Source organism: Pagrus pagrus (genome assembly GCF_965226575.1).
Source record: "Pagrus pagrus genome assembly, chromosome: 20".
Lineage (NCBI taxonomy): Eukaryota > Metazoa > Chordata > Actinopteri > Spariformes > Sparidae > Pagrus > Pagrus pagrus.
The window spans coordinates 7,956,584-7,971,660 of NC_140207.1; the positions used below are offsets into that span (position 1 = coordinate 7,956,584).

Consider the following 15,077-nt stretch of genomic DNA (forward strand, 5'->3'; position numbering starts at 1 on the left):
ACTGGCCTCGATGCCCCAGTGGCGAGCTTTATTGGCTCTTATTAATTCCCGTTCTGGCCCTCGCGGCCATGCCATTTAAACCGAATTAAAGGGGGGAAAATTGGATGAGATGAAGTTGTCTTGGTGTTTGGCTCCCGCGTGATGAAGCCAGACCTAAACGGAGGGAGACTTGTAAAAAGAAGGGAAATAAATAAATAAATAAATAAGAGGGGAGGGCAAACAAATCAGCATGTAAAGGAATGCTGAATGAAGCTGTCCTGAAATGTGCCGCAGTCAGTCAGCAGGAGGAATGCAAGAGGAGAGAGGGGAGGGAAAGGGACGAGAAACAGGGAAGACATGGCATCGCTTTAATGCTCCACTTCCTGTGTGGATGGGAGCGCGTCCAAAAGGGTAACACCGGGTCACACATTCCACGGACGCATAAAACGGATGATTCTGTCGTTATCTTCACGTTCTCCTTATCTGCCATCGGACGGGTTGGAAAATGCCTTAAAATAAGGCCGCTCTATCAGCGCGCCGACGTTGTATCAACATGTGAGTGATGGACAGGAGTGAAGAGGGGAGGGAGCGCACGCAACACACAGTACATGCTCTTAACGAGGCGGCTGCACAGCGCGGTGAATCACCGTCTATTTTCATCAGCTTGTGTATATTATCGAGCGTTTACTGGATCCAGCTCCTCAGAAGTGAACATTTCCCACTTTTATCTGTTTTATTATTGTAAACTGAACATTTTTGCGCGTTAGGGTCAAACAAAATGAGACGCTGGGAGACGCCTTGGGCTCTGGAAACCTTTCTGACATTTTGTACACAAATGACTTTTTGATTAATAGGAAAGAAAATGTTTATCATGTGAATAATAAGTGCTCGCAGCTTAGTAGTTTCATTATGTCTGCTTGCAGATGCTGTTTTAAAAAGTTCATCCAGCTTTTAAGGAGTCAAATTTTCGCACTTTCAAGGAAACTAAACTAAAATGTCCAGACACTCAGAGCCTTTATCATTATATACTTCAGTACTGTTTGTATGGGTGACTTTCACTTTCACGTGAGTAATATTTTATCACGATATCTTTGCTTTTACTCAAGTATGACTTTTATCATCACATCTAAACTGTTATGAATGCAAGTGTGAAAAATAAAGTTTACACAATTACTTTATACCCACAGAAATCAACATATATCAATTGGTTTATTTTACCAGCTGCGCGTATTCGCTAATTTCGACGGCAGGAAACCACAAACAGATATGACGATGGCATTGTGTTGTCACAAATATTAAAAGATTTTTGATTTACGCGACTGATTGCGTCGATGAATATCGAATTACGTTGAAAATCGAGCACATTCCTTAAATGAACTTAGCTAGTTAGCTCAGTTAGCTGTGCAGCTAGCGGTTCGGACTGGGAGCTTGGGGATCGGGGGAGTGTTTACGCCCCTAGCACGGGAGCTTTGGACCGGGAGCTAGCTTATTAGCATGCTAGCTTTGATAGATAGCTCAATGAACAGGTAGAGTAGAGTTTTCAACTAAAATTCTTACATATTGCTGCTTTAAAATTAAGCAATTTTTCTAAACTTTGCATGAACTCTGTTTCTTCGCTCTTGGTTGCGCGGCTTTAATATGAACCCACACCACAGTGAATGGGTCCAGTGGCCCTTGTGCAGGTCTGTAGGTGGAGTGTGCGGCTGGCGGCAGGCGAGATTGTGCTCTATAGAGTAATATGGAGAATACGGCAGCGGAGGTGTGAGATCAAAGACAGCTGAAGCTCAGAGGGAGTCCCGGAGACTTCTAGCTCCCTGACGGCTCTCCCAGCGGCAGCGTCGGGAGACAACTCTCTCCCTTCACTTTCATATCAGCCACAGAGCCCCCCCATCCCTCTGCGCTCCACACACACACACACACACGCAGGCAGTCTCAGAGGATTTGCTGCCAAACCTGTACCCCACCAGATAGACACATGCACACGCACACACGAACACACACACTCATGCTGTTGCTCATCAGAAACCGATGCATCAAAAACACACAGCTGAATATTTCGGGGTTTTGAAAGGCTGAGTTGGGAAGAAAACCCGAGTGAGGAAAGTCTCACGCAACTCAAATACCAAGACGATATCACGCCACACAACACTGGGATGAGATGCCATGAAGCTCACAACGCTGCCGAGTGTTCAGCGAAAAAACTTCCCATAAACTCCGAAGAGCACAGTCACAAAATGGCCCCCTGAAAATCCCCGGCATTAAGCGCGAGGAACAAGACTGTCATTAGACAGGCAGCCCCCTCAGGCCCGCCGACTTGATCGCGAGGAAGCCAAACATCTGGGTGCATTTACCCGTTTCAGCTGTTTGCAACCCCGCCTCGAATAAATCTGGGAGCTGCAACGCCATCGCTCAGGACAGCTCCTAAACAAACACGCTCACCGCTCACCGCACGCTCCGGCATCCCAACCGGAGTCGGGGCCCGGGCTAACGCATGCAGGGAAATAAATTTGTGAAGAGGAGGAGGAGGAGGAGGAGGAGGAGGAGGAGGAGGCCTTAATTGGAGCATTTGACGGGTGCCTGGGGTTAATTGGGAAGCATGGAGAGCAGCTGGCTCCACGGTGGAAGTTGAGACAGGGATAATAAGTTCACCCTTTGCAGGAGAGACAGTTAGTGATGAATCAGATCAGAGGAACAGTGTACAGTGTAATCATCCTCACATCTCCCCTCCTCCACCCCTGCTCTCCTGACAAGCAGAGACAACCTGGCTCCCAGCTACGCAATCTGGCACCTATCACACAGGACTGGCAGTCGCGGGGAGGAGACGGTTCACACACAAACTCTCTCCACCCGAGAGTTCATTCAGCTAATCACTCACGCGCACAATCATTCTTACCTCTAGGACACGGAACCTAGTTTATCAGTTCGCCGGTCGATGTATGTAAATCTCCCCAACAATGTGTGTACTAATGGCTTATTACCCTGCGTTAGCTGGTTTGCATTGATCTCTACGCCAGAGGGAGACGGGGGGAAACTGGAGCAGTGTGCTGCTCATATGTACCGAGCAGGACTATAATCACATCCCAGCTTGTTTCAATAAAAGCAACATTAACATAAACCATCTCAAACACACTAAAACCTTCACCCCCACTCTGTCCGTGCAAGAAAAAGGGGAGAGAGAAAAAAAAAAAAACTTTCCTGGATTACAGGCTAATTAAGGCCAGATGGGATGGGTCTGTGTAACTTTCTCTGAAGTGTTTGGATTGTGTTTGTCTCCTCAGATTATGACGGCGAAGAAAAAAAAAACCAACAAACAAAAAAAAAAACAAGAAAAGCGTCTTTTCCAGAGGAGCAGATCTTTTTCACGAGGAGAGAAGAAAGCGATTCTCTCTGGAAACTGGTAGCTGGTACGGGGTTTAGGTTTAACGCCGAGCTCAGCGGCTGGTGCTGGGAGGGTGGCTGAGGGAGCATTCGGAGGCTGAAGGAAGCCCAGGTAGAGTCATAGGCAGTAATGGGAGGAGACAGCGACTTAGAGCGCCACACAAAAGCCAGGCTTTATAAATAATTCCAAAAGCTAACAGCATCCCTTGTATGTGTGAATGTGTGAAATACATTCACACATGAATGCACACACACACACACACACGCACACGCACACACACACACACAGCTTGCCACCAGGGGGAATAGGTTATTCACACTGCTCCACTGGGGCTGTTATGAGTCTGACCTGCCTGGATTGGTAAATTTGGGTGAATATCTTTCTTGCATAAAAAGAAAACAAGTCCTTTAAAAAAAAATGTAAAAAAAAAAAAAAATCAGCAACACACACACACACACTCACTCACATTTACACACTCACACACTCACTCACTCATAATGCAGGGCAGCAAAGCACACCGGAGACCTGTCTTGTAAATCTCTTTGTGAAAGCAGCTTTGGGGGGTAGACAGGGGCTTACATACTGAGCCCTGAGGTAGAGCTACAGACTCCACTCCCTCTAACCCCCCCATGGTCTTTCTCCCTCTCCCACACACATGCTCCGCGCTCTCGTCTTCCCTCTTCCTCACTTTTTCCGTCTATCCCTCCTTTCCTCACCTTCTCCCTCCCTCCCCCCTCCCCGTCCCGGGTCCCGGGCTCCAGAGCACCGGTCCTTTAGCCCCCGCAGGCTCCCGTGGCGTTGCGGTGACTAATGTCCTGCCTTTGCTCAGACAATGAGTTTGAGACTGAGCCGGGAAAGTGTTGAGGAGGGGAAAAAGACTCCGGCACCTTTGACAAATGGAACCCTTCGCACTCCCGTGCCCACTGAGGGAGGCTTTACAATGTCGCGCTCCACGCTCCACGTCCTCCGAGGGACGGCTGCAACCGGCCGAGCCGCATCTGGGAGGACATAATGAATTCTTTGGGAAGTCTAACCTGGCTTTTCTTCATGAATAAGATATATTTCCAAAGCATGTCGACCCCTCTTAATAAAAACACCAGTCTGGCAGGAATAGCCGAAGCCGTTTTAGGGCCCCATGTACACGTTAATATTTCTGTTTCTCTATAAATTTTCTCAGGCCCGCTTCTTTTTCCAGGCCTGTCACCGCGAGGCCGGCCCCGCGTTCGCCCTGGAAGGTGGAGCGGGCCACGGTGACAAACTGTCATTAAAAGCGGCTGGAGTCCCTCTCTTTCAAGGAACTCAAAACTCTTGGATGCTCCCTCCTACCCTGCCCCCCATGCAACCCTGAAAGGAACTGGGCTTTGTCTGAGGAGCAAAGGAGAGAGGAACCCCCCCACCACCACCACACACACACACACACACACACACACACACACACTACACTCAAACCCACCCCTTCAACCCTTACCTCCCCCCTTCTCCTCCTCCCCGAACCCTGTTCCTCACTCCCTGCGGAGTATTGTTAAAACACAGCCCCCTCTCTTTCCGCGGCCCGGGCTCTTAAAACAGCGTGCTTTGCATGAGAAAAAACGATTAGTCTTCAAATGCTGCGCTGTCAAAGGAGGGCTCTTTCAGGTTGGGGCAGAAATTTGCTCAGATAGTAGAGTTCCCCTTTTGTTTCTCCAAGATGAGGCATTATTAGAGCCGGGGCTCTGTTAGCATTCATTGCTGAGGAGAACACACTAGAGGGGTTTATACGGGATGCCCAGCGCTGCCCTCCTCCTCCTCCTCCTCCTTTTCCAACTTGCCCCCAAGTCCGCAGCAGACGGAAATGAAGGAGCAAAGTGGGGGAAGAGCTACTCATCTAAACATGTTTGGAGAGGAGAGAGAATGTCTGGCTCTGTGCTTCATTCAGGTATTAACCTTGGGATTTCCATTTGACATTCAAACAATAGACCCCTCCTTGACCTCCACTCCAGGATGCAGCGAGACTCGGGGATAACTCCCACTGAAAGACAACTGCGAGCAGCATGGGACTGCAAACACACGGGGTTCGCATTGTCATGACAATGCATAACTTAATCAAACTTGTGAGGACGGGATTTTTTTTGTTTAGAAAATGCAGTTAATAATGTAGTTTTTTTTCCCCCTCCTCTCTAAAGAAAAAAACGTTTGTGTGCCTGACTCATGGCTTCACACATCAAGAAGCAGGGGTAAGTGACAGATCATTGTTCACAGCGAGCAGCCAGCTCATCTGTCCCCCAATCACCTCCCCGGACGAGAAAGCACAGACCCCCTCACGGATGCCACAACCGGCTCCCATCAAAGCTGACACAATGCCACATCTGCAATAACAGCCGCCCCGGCCCCCGGGAAACTGTTTGTCTTTAGGCGCTCAACTTTACACACAAGCTCACAAGCAAATGGGCCCCGGAGCGAAGCACTTCACCTCTTGCTGCTATACTTCACACCGCAGACTTAAAGACACTTTTACGGCGGCTACAGCAAACAGAGGAGGGGACGAGCGGCGCCCACATGCAGGCGTGACCTGTCCTGTTTCTCCTCAAGTATGTGAGAAAAGAAAACGCACACTCTGGCACCCAAACCTGCACTAAAATCTACCTTTTTAATCACATTTTCACCCTTTTCTTTTTTTTTCCTGCCTCGCTCTGCCTCTCACTCGACCAGACTAATTGTCAGGTCCAGTTGGAGTTTCCAACAGGCCACAGCCATGGAAAACAAACCGGCCCTCCCTCAGCCCCTGCTAAGGCAACTTGAGCTCCCACTTTTTTTTTTTTCTCATTTCTTCAGACAAATGAAAAGAAAGTTGCTTCCGCAAAGAGGAAAAGGAAAAAAATGGAAGAGAAGTGCGAGTGAGCATGTACATGCATGCAAGTGTGGCGAGGTGTGTGACTGTCAGAATGCTGTTTGCGAAAGCCTCGAGTGTATTCAGATTCCTGCATGGGTGTAATATACATCTAAAATTACAGCACGATATCTCGAGTCTCGCACCCTCTTCATCGCCACTTCCCCCCCCCCCTCGCCGTACGCACGCCTTATCCAAAGACATCACCCCGGCTTGAAAGGTGCCTTTAGCAGGCTCCTTGAAGCGGGGAGCGGGGGTCCCGCTCTGGGACAATGATGGTTGAGGTGGAGGGGGAGCCGGGGGAGCAGGAACACATAGCATATTAAATCTGCTGGCGGAGCTGGGTCGTCCGCGCGGAGAGCCAGAGAGCCAGATCTGAGGCATGCCCTGAAGGGATGGCTGGGCCTGGGGATTAGGAGGCCAAGGAGAAGCCCTCGCACACCCGAAGACCCCTTCTTGTCTCTGCTCGCACGCAAATGCATCCAGACGTTTTGACGCTTCTCAGGTTTGCCATCTCAGCCCAACTTTTCACAGCGCTCCTCCGAGCCTCGCAAACCGCACCAGCGCGCACACACATTTCCACCAGCCTTTTTTTTTTTTTTTTTTTTTTCTTTTTTTCCCCCCTCAATCACTACCTCTGTCTGACTTGTCCTCCTTTCTTTCCCCCACTGTGTCTGTTTCATTTGATGTCAGCATATCAAAGTAGCAAATCATCAAAGTGAGAGATTTCTTTCGGGGGCCATCTAGTCAAACTACGGCGGTTATGTGCGAGGGGAAGCAACAGCTAATCAAATTATACAGGGAATTACTCCAAACTTTCACCGGTCATGTGGTTACTGTGGACTCAAAAACTTAGAAGAATTCTTTGCTATTTACACCTCGCAGAAAAAATGGATAACTCAGGAGAGAAAAACCTGCAAAACACACGAGCGAAGGCTGAAAAATAAACTCAAATTCTGGTTATCTTCAGGAAAATCAACTTCCTCGCGCCTACCCTCGCTCTAACAAAACATTTGCCACCTCTCTGAGGGCTCCAGGTCGCAGCGTTAGCACAACAACACAGCTCATTAGGGCCTCTTGCATACAAACCTGATAACAGGTATTATTCCTGCGGGGTGTAAGAGGCCCGAGGACACAACCTGCCTTTAGCTGTGGATGCAGAGGGAGAGGGGCCATACCTCAAAAGCTAATAGCATGTCATCTCCCTGCATTAACATGACAGCCCCTATTCTGCCGGGGTCGCCGGGGTCACGGGGGTGTGCTGCACGGGGCCAGTGTCGCAATGCATAATTTTTACTTAAAGGAGTGTTTAAGAAAGTTGAGATAAAACAGCACGCTGCTGCTGCTGCTGCTGCTGCTGCTGCTGCTGCTGCTATCTGACGGACAGACTCCTGCAGAGTTATCCGCCTGCTCCTCACGCGTGGAGCTGAGGAGGCAGAGGGAGAGCGGCAGTGATACATCTTTGCTGGCTACAGTAAGCGAATGGCTCTGAGCTGTGCATCTCATTCCAGCAGATTAGCATCTTAAACACTGCTGCATTCATCACTGCTGCTGCATCATAATGAGGCAAAGTGGTGCCTTTTTTTTTTTTTTTTTTTTTGGGGAAAGGTGCACCTGTTTGACATCAGGATCCCTCTCGCTAAGTGTGTTTTACTCCAATATAATAATAACAAGTGCTCTCATTTAATATTCATACACAGTTTTTCTTGTTGGATAGTGATTTTGCCCATAATGTGAAGCTATTTTATGTTTTATAACATATCTTTTTTTTTTTTTAAATGCACTGACATCCACATGATGGTGTAAAAACAGGAATTAAAGACACACACTTCCTAATTTTGAAAGTTTTTTCTATAAAATATCAAATCCACACTTTGATTTAATCAGACTTGATCTAACGCTTGTATAAAACAAATCATACGTTTGAAAATTAAAGCAGGTGCCATCATAATTTTGGCCTCAATTAATAAATATATGGAGGGGATCAGATGGTATTTTTAATTATAAGCTTTATTTTAAAATGATTAAGCCACAAAAGGCAAAACTTGCAGGGGAAAATGTGCAGCTCCGTTTGTTTAATCTCAGTAAATAAGGCTATAATTACAAATAATTCTCATGATGTCATTTTAAAAAATATAAAATATTAAGGCCTGAAATGTGAGATGTTTAAGGCCTGTCCGTCTGCTCATTATTTTTCATGTTAACTGAGCTGAATCATTGACGTGACAGTGATTAATCTCCCTCTTGCAGGCCCTGTGAAATGTTATTCTGTTATTATAAATACAAAAGGGGACATATTAAATGACTTTTTATTTTATTAGACAAATGTAGCCGAGACCTGCACAAACTCTGCTCAAAAGCCAAATCCACATCCGAGGATGACTGATGGACGAGCCTCGTAAAAACAGCTAAAAGGAGATTTTTATCTGCGTGAACTTGCGCTGTTAAACATCTCAGTCGGTGTGTTCGCTCGCTGCTCCGTCTCGAGGCGGCCCAGACCTCCGTTAATAATTTGCCAAGTGTCAAAAAAAAAAAAAAAAGAAGAAGAAGAAGAAAGGAAAAAAAAGGAGGATTTGAGCTGCACCGCATGGCTGAGCACCTCGGACCCTCGTCGTCTTGTGTGAAACCGGAGAGCAGACAAGCAGATAAAATGTGGAACAGCTGGCGAGGACAGGAGGGAAAGTTTCAAACAAATATCCGCACATGTGGAGGCTCGGGGGGCTCCCGAACGTTTTCATGTCCCCGGACCCCCAAAAAGAAACACACATACTTCTGTTGGAGGGATTTTGAACAACTCCATGTGAGTTTGTTTCTCTGTGTGAGAGTGGATTTTATTTTCAACCTCTCAAATTAGTCCTTCTTCTCTATTTACACTCGTGATAAATCCAGTGAATTCTGCTCAACTAAATCACAGTGACTTTACACTATTTCTAATTTTGCTCGGGGCCCCATAAAACTCCCCACGAGGACCCCTGCGGAGCCACAGACCCCACTGTAATGGGCTTAAATTTCTCTGAGCACATGCACATGCCTTCAAACACGCTCTGATGTACCCTCAAACAATTTTTTTTTTCTTCCCCTTTCTAGGTTAAGCACATAATAATTTTAAAACCTTTCCCATGCAAATCAAATTCCCAGATTAAAACTGGAGTGCTTTCCTGACACTGACACTTATTTAAAAGTGCACAAAGGACTGTAAAACTGCAATTGTCACTTGTTGTGTTATAATAAGGTGATGCATTTATTATCTGTGTGCATAAAAAGGCCTCACATTGGTTTGAAAATATTAAATTAATCATAAAACCGTGTGACGTTGGAGCTGTGCAGTGGTTGTTAAATTAAATATCTCTACATGCCAGAGGTCAAGGGTCAGCCACAGAAAATAAAAAGCACGTCCGTGCATGTAAGCTGCTCTGCACAATCAATAACACACACTGAAATATGATCACACATGCACATAAATATGCATCGACCTACCCCTCCAACTCTCCCCCCCTCCACCCCCCAGAAGAAAAAAAAAAGTTTGCAGAAGTTCACAAAGTTTCCATTCAAAACTCCCATTTGAATTACACGTGTTTTTATCTGTAGTACATCAAAGAGCCTTAAAAACTTACTACCAAACTTTACAACTTCAAACTAGTTTTCTTAAAAAATGCACATCTGTCTGTCGGAGACGTGTTAAGTGTGCCATCCGGGGTTGTGTGTGTGTTTTTTCTCCCCTTCTTCTTCTTCTTCTTACAACCAACACTTATTTCACAGAGAATAAATCACACCCGGGCCAAAGTGTTACACACACACTGCTGCCTCTTTTTTTAAATTTTTTATTCCGGGGCTGTTTCGGGATCCCAGCTCGAAGCTTTTTTTTTTCTTCTTCTTCAAAATAGCTGCTTTTCATACCAGTGTTTGACTTCATGTCTACATCTAAACTTTGTATGAAACACGCATCGCTTCTGAAACGTGAAACCTTCTCCGCTGCCCTCACAAAGTCTGACCGCCTCCTCAGCCCCAAAAAACTTTTTTTTAAAAAGTGAAGACAAATACGCGCAAAAGACGCACAAAATAAATGTTTACTCACTTGTTTCTGGGTGATTCCCCCTCACTTCTTTAAATTCTTGCCAGAGAATTAAAATAAAAATAAAAAAAGTGATGCGTCTTCTTTCTTCGTCTTCTTCTTCTCCTCGCTAAGTTGCAGATGTGCCTCTGTGAGTTGCCTGGGACTTTTTTTTTTTTTTTTTTTTCTTTTACGCTGCAACTCCAACTCCAAAACGGCGCTGCCAGAGTTTTTCCTCTCGCCTGTCTTTCTCCTCCTTCTCACAGTTTGCCGTGTTCAACCACCGCCGGACTAACACCATCAGCCTGCCCGATGATATCTGCCCCGATAGCAGACCGCAGACGTGCGTAAAAAAACAACAGAAGCGTCAGAGAAGCGCATGGAGAGTTGTTATTACATTTAGTGCGCTTTTTCGAGGAGAAGAGAGAGGGCGAAGTGTGGGACTCCAGCTGCTCCTTCCCTCGCTTGACTCCTCCCTTCGGATTTGCTCCCTCCTTTACTCGCTGCCTCCCTCCTTTTTTTTTCCTCCTGATTTTGTGTACCCCCCTTTCTTTCTTTCTGTCTTCTCCCCCTCTCCTCTTCCTCTTTTCTTTATTTATTTAACATTTTATGAAACTTTTATCCCATTTTTTTTTTTTTTTTTTTACAATCTATGCAGTTTAACCACCTTTTATTCCTCACAGGCCTCTGAGGCACATTAGGAAGTGACCCAAGTTTGAAAAAAAAAAAAAAGACGAACAAAGTGTTTTCAGTGACAAGAAAGTTAGATTTTTTTTTATCATCTTTGGCATCATTTTCCTGTTTGCGTCCGTGTTTCTTAGTTACGGGTGTGTGAGTGAGCTTGTGCAGCCAGTGGACCACATCATGGACTCTGCTGGGACTTTTAAGACTTCATGTTTTCACCCTCTAAAGCTGCGTCTGTGCAGTCATTTAGTTTATTTACAAGTTATAAAGGGGCGCTATGCTGTTTTGGAGAAGAAATTCAAACTCAGAATTTTAATATTTACGACATAAATGAGTCAATAATACAAACTCAAATATTTATTTCGTCCCTAAGTGAATAAACAAGCTGTTCTCAGAGGAAAATAAGGTCCTGAACACTGTTTGAGGCTAGAAAGGCGGCAGGGTCCGCCACATGTAAACAAAGTAAAACAATATGAAATTGTGTTGTCCTTTAAGGTCAGTTTGTTTATTCAGTTGTGAAAACAAAGAGAGTTTGTTTATTTAGTTTGTTTAGGCACAACAAAATTACATAGTGCACCTTTAAAGTTCAGCTTGACATACGTTGCTCTGCGCACGTTTACGTAAATACCTATAATTAAACTTACTGGACACATTTAACATCAGATTCAGCATGATGTCAACCTGTACAACAAATAACTTCAAATTAAGTGATTATTTTCTTTATTGATTGAACCGTTAATCATTTTCTTCATTTGTTGATACGTTCTTTGGTCTATAAATTGAAAAAGCTCAAGATGACGTCTTCAGATGTGTCGTTTCGTCCACAGTGCCGTCACAATATCAGGTTCTCACTACACGATTATCGATATCGACAACGATATTATCATGATATCTACAGAAGACTTGAAAATGAATAATGCTATCTGTGAAATCCAGCTTTAACTCTGTTTACTGTGTGTTTTGTCTCTTTTTAAGCAAATCAATTACACTAAAAATATGAGTGTAGGGAGGTGAAGAGACACTCTGTAACTGTAATCTGTAACCAGATGAACAAAAGATTCACAAAGCAATGATATATCATCGGCCTGTCTATTATTAACACAGTAACAATATTTGATTTTTTTAGTAACAGTATATCACAACACGTCTTTCCACAACCCAAAGATATTCAGTTTAGTATCACAGAGGATGACAGAAACCAGAAAATATTCACATTTAATAAACTGGAATCAGACAATTTTGTGTTTTATTCCATAAAAAAATGACCCAAACTAATAAATCGATTATTAAAATAGTTACAGTGAATTTAATAGCTGACAACTCATCGATCAATCAATTAATCGTTGCCGCTCTAGTTTGAAAAAAACAAAAACAAGCACATCAAATAAAACATAATAAAGTATTTTTGCATCACGTGACAACAGTTGGATAGATTAGCTCGCAGGAATGGTAGCAACCGACAGATATGTCGATTTGTTCTTTAATTATGAGTGTGAGCGTAATTGAATTCAACAGCGATCCTCTCAGATCCAGGTATTTCACGCGGCTCCTCAATTATCCACCTTTTAAAATTTACATCATGGAGCAATCCGACTCCCATATTTGAAAACTGTCGATTTATGAGAGCTAAAACAGCCCCCTGGGCTCAGCCTTCAGAGTGATACCTAATGCTGCGGCAAAGCAGAGGGGAAGCCTTCCTGTAGGGTTAGGTTATAATCAATATACATAATCAATATACAGGGAAATTATGTGGTAAGAGAGGTCTTTAGGGTGCTGTCACAATCAATGAAGAGGTGGGAGTTTGGAGAGCAAAATCACCGGTTAATCGTTTTTAAACCAGGATTTGAATGTGTATGTGTGTGGCCGAGGGTCAAGTCCATCAATGTGCAGTTGCGTGTGTGTTTATCCTGACACGCACCACCGACGAGCCGCTGTGTCGAATTAAATAATTTAAAGGAATTTTCTGCTTCAAATAAAAAAATTAAAAAAGATGTTTAAGAAGCAGTTTCCTGACGCTTATTATGCCAATAAAGTCTGCGCTGGCTAATTAGCGTCTCAATCAATCGGAGGCTGCGATCTGCTGTCACGGCTGTCGATGTCTTTGTCGTCGATAAAGCTGTAAATGTTTGAATTTGTCAGAACGTGGCGACAGATTTTGGATGTAAAAGTTGGGCCGACTGTGAGGAGTCATTGAGCGACTGTTTTAAATATTCCAATGTCGCCGTTTATCAATAAATCCACAGATACATGATCAGTTTCTGCATTATAATCCATTAAATGTCAAAATAAAAGCACAAGTTTTTTATATCTGATGATTTTGAATTAAAAAACAGACATAAGAATATAGTTATGTGCAAAGAAAACAGAAATAAAACACGTGCACATCGATAGAAAAATACGAGCCGTGATATAAATCAGTGTCAGTACGATGAAAACGCTCGTGTCCGTGACGACAGGAAGTCGGGCCGAGAGAGAGGAGACAGTCAAAGGTGCTCTGTAAGACACGACTAATTCTCCTGTCAGTTTGTCAGGCGGTGCTCATCTGGCCTGGACTACACAGAGATAAAGTCCTTGTTATGAATCTCTCAAAGAGAATCCGAGGAACGTGGAGGTGGGGGTGAGGTGGGGGAGAACAAGAGGGTAAAGGAGGAGGGAGGGGGTGCACATGGGCATCAGTAGGGTTAGCGGCTCCCGAAAGTATTTCATCAAAGGGGGCCAGGATCCTGGGGATTGAGATTCTGCCTGGAGGCAAGTAACCAATGGTCTCCCAAGAACATATTCCAGAGTAGGGCTCGCAGAGCCAAAGCACACATCAAAAGCACCTCTGTAGCCAAAGCGATTCTGGAGGAGAAAAAAAGGGGTTCGGGTCCCTTCTTGGCCCCCTTTAAGCCCCAGATCTCACCCCAATTAAGAAGGAACTACTGTTTGTTCCAGACCCTGAGATCTACAGACAGGGAGGTGTACTCACTAAGGTACAGGCATGCTCGCAAACACACACACACGGTAACCAATCGCAAGCACACACACTCACGTACTGTCACTTTTCCTCACAGCACAATCAGGAATCTAAAAAAAGAGATGCCAAGCACGGACGATCGCCGTCCGCATCTCGTGCTTATTTATCAAAAAAAAAAAAAAATGACCGGCTGCCGTTCGGAGCGTGTTTCCAGCTTCAGCCGTGATCTCACTGAGCTGATATGCAAGTGCTCAGCGTGTCCACGTATGTTACACGAGTAACAGTAAATCAATACTTGGCAGATTGTTGTGTAGGCATTTGGATTTTTGCCTTTAATTCTCCGCCGCTGGACAGATGTCACTGTGAAATGGATATGGCAGAATAAGCATATTATATCCACACAGATGTGACCGCTGGAAATGCACTGGCTGCATGAACAGAGGAATGACAGAGGGTCCTGTGTTGTTCAGCAGCAGAGCGGCAGCAGTTTAAGATAAAGGAGTATTTGAAGTGTCTTCAGTGAGTATTAAGTATCAACACCACAGTATGAAAATACTCTGCTGGTCTTGCAATCATATTTGAAGCAGACGTATGAAAGTTAAGGGAAAATGTACTTTGAGTATCAAAAGGAAGAGCTGTTGTGCAGAATCCCACTGTGAGTGTTTTTTCTATCATTTATAGGTTTTATCAGATTCCTATTTTATGTAAAGAGCCATTTAAAAGCATCAATGTGGAGATCATTGTGACTTCTGCTTTAAAACGTGTCACATTTTATGAATCGATCACAGGTCAAGTAAGCAAAATCTGTCACTGTCAGACAAACGTAGAGAAGTGTTAGAGGTGCGATACTTGAGTAAATGTACTTGGTTACTTTCTACTTAAATATAAACTACATAACAGTCTTTTAAGGCGGCTTTAAACTTCTTAGATTGCATTTTAAATAATCAGAGAACATTGATAATGGAAACCCAAATATCCTAATGGGTCAGTCCGGCTGAATTATAACAAAACATAAAGTATTTTCGCATTTGGAACTAAACTTTCTACCAAATAAAGAAATTCCCTGTATGGAAACCGCTGACAGTATCCTGGATCATAATTTCTATCTGCTTTAATGTCTCCGTTAGAGACTGAACTTATGAATGACCTCACAGTTTGTCCT

The 15,077-nt window shown here is 44.4% G+C and overlaps 1 protein-coding gene across 2 annotated transcripts in view; it reads right to left on the reverse strand.

Moving 5' to 3' along the window:
* gli3 (GLI family zinc finger 3) overlaps positions 1 to 15,077 on the reverse strand; it is a 116,231-nt gene that overhangs the window by 91,562 nt on the left and 9,592 nt on the right. The window contains exon 1 of one of the 2 annotated variants that reach the window (XM_084340610.1): positions 10,300 to 10,710. The exons of the other annotated variant lie outside the window; for it this stretch is intronic. The gene's annotated coding sequence lies outside the window, so the exon portion shown is untranslated. Of the gene's footprint in view, positions 1 to 10,299; positions 10,711 to 15,077 lie in introns of those variants that run through there. 2 annotated transcript variants of the gene reach the window in all.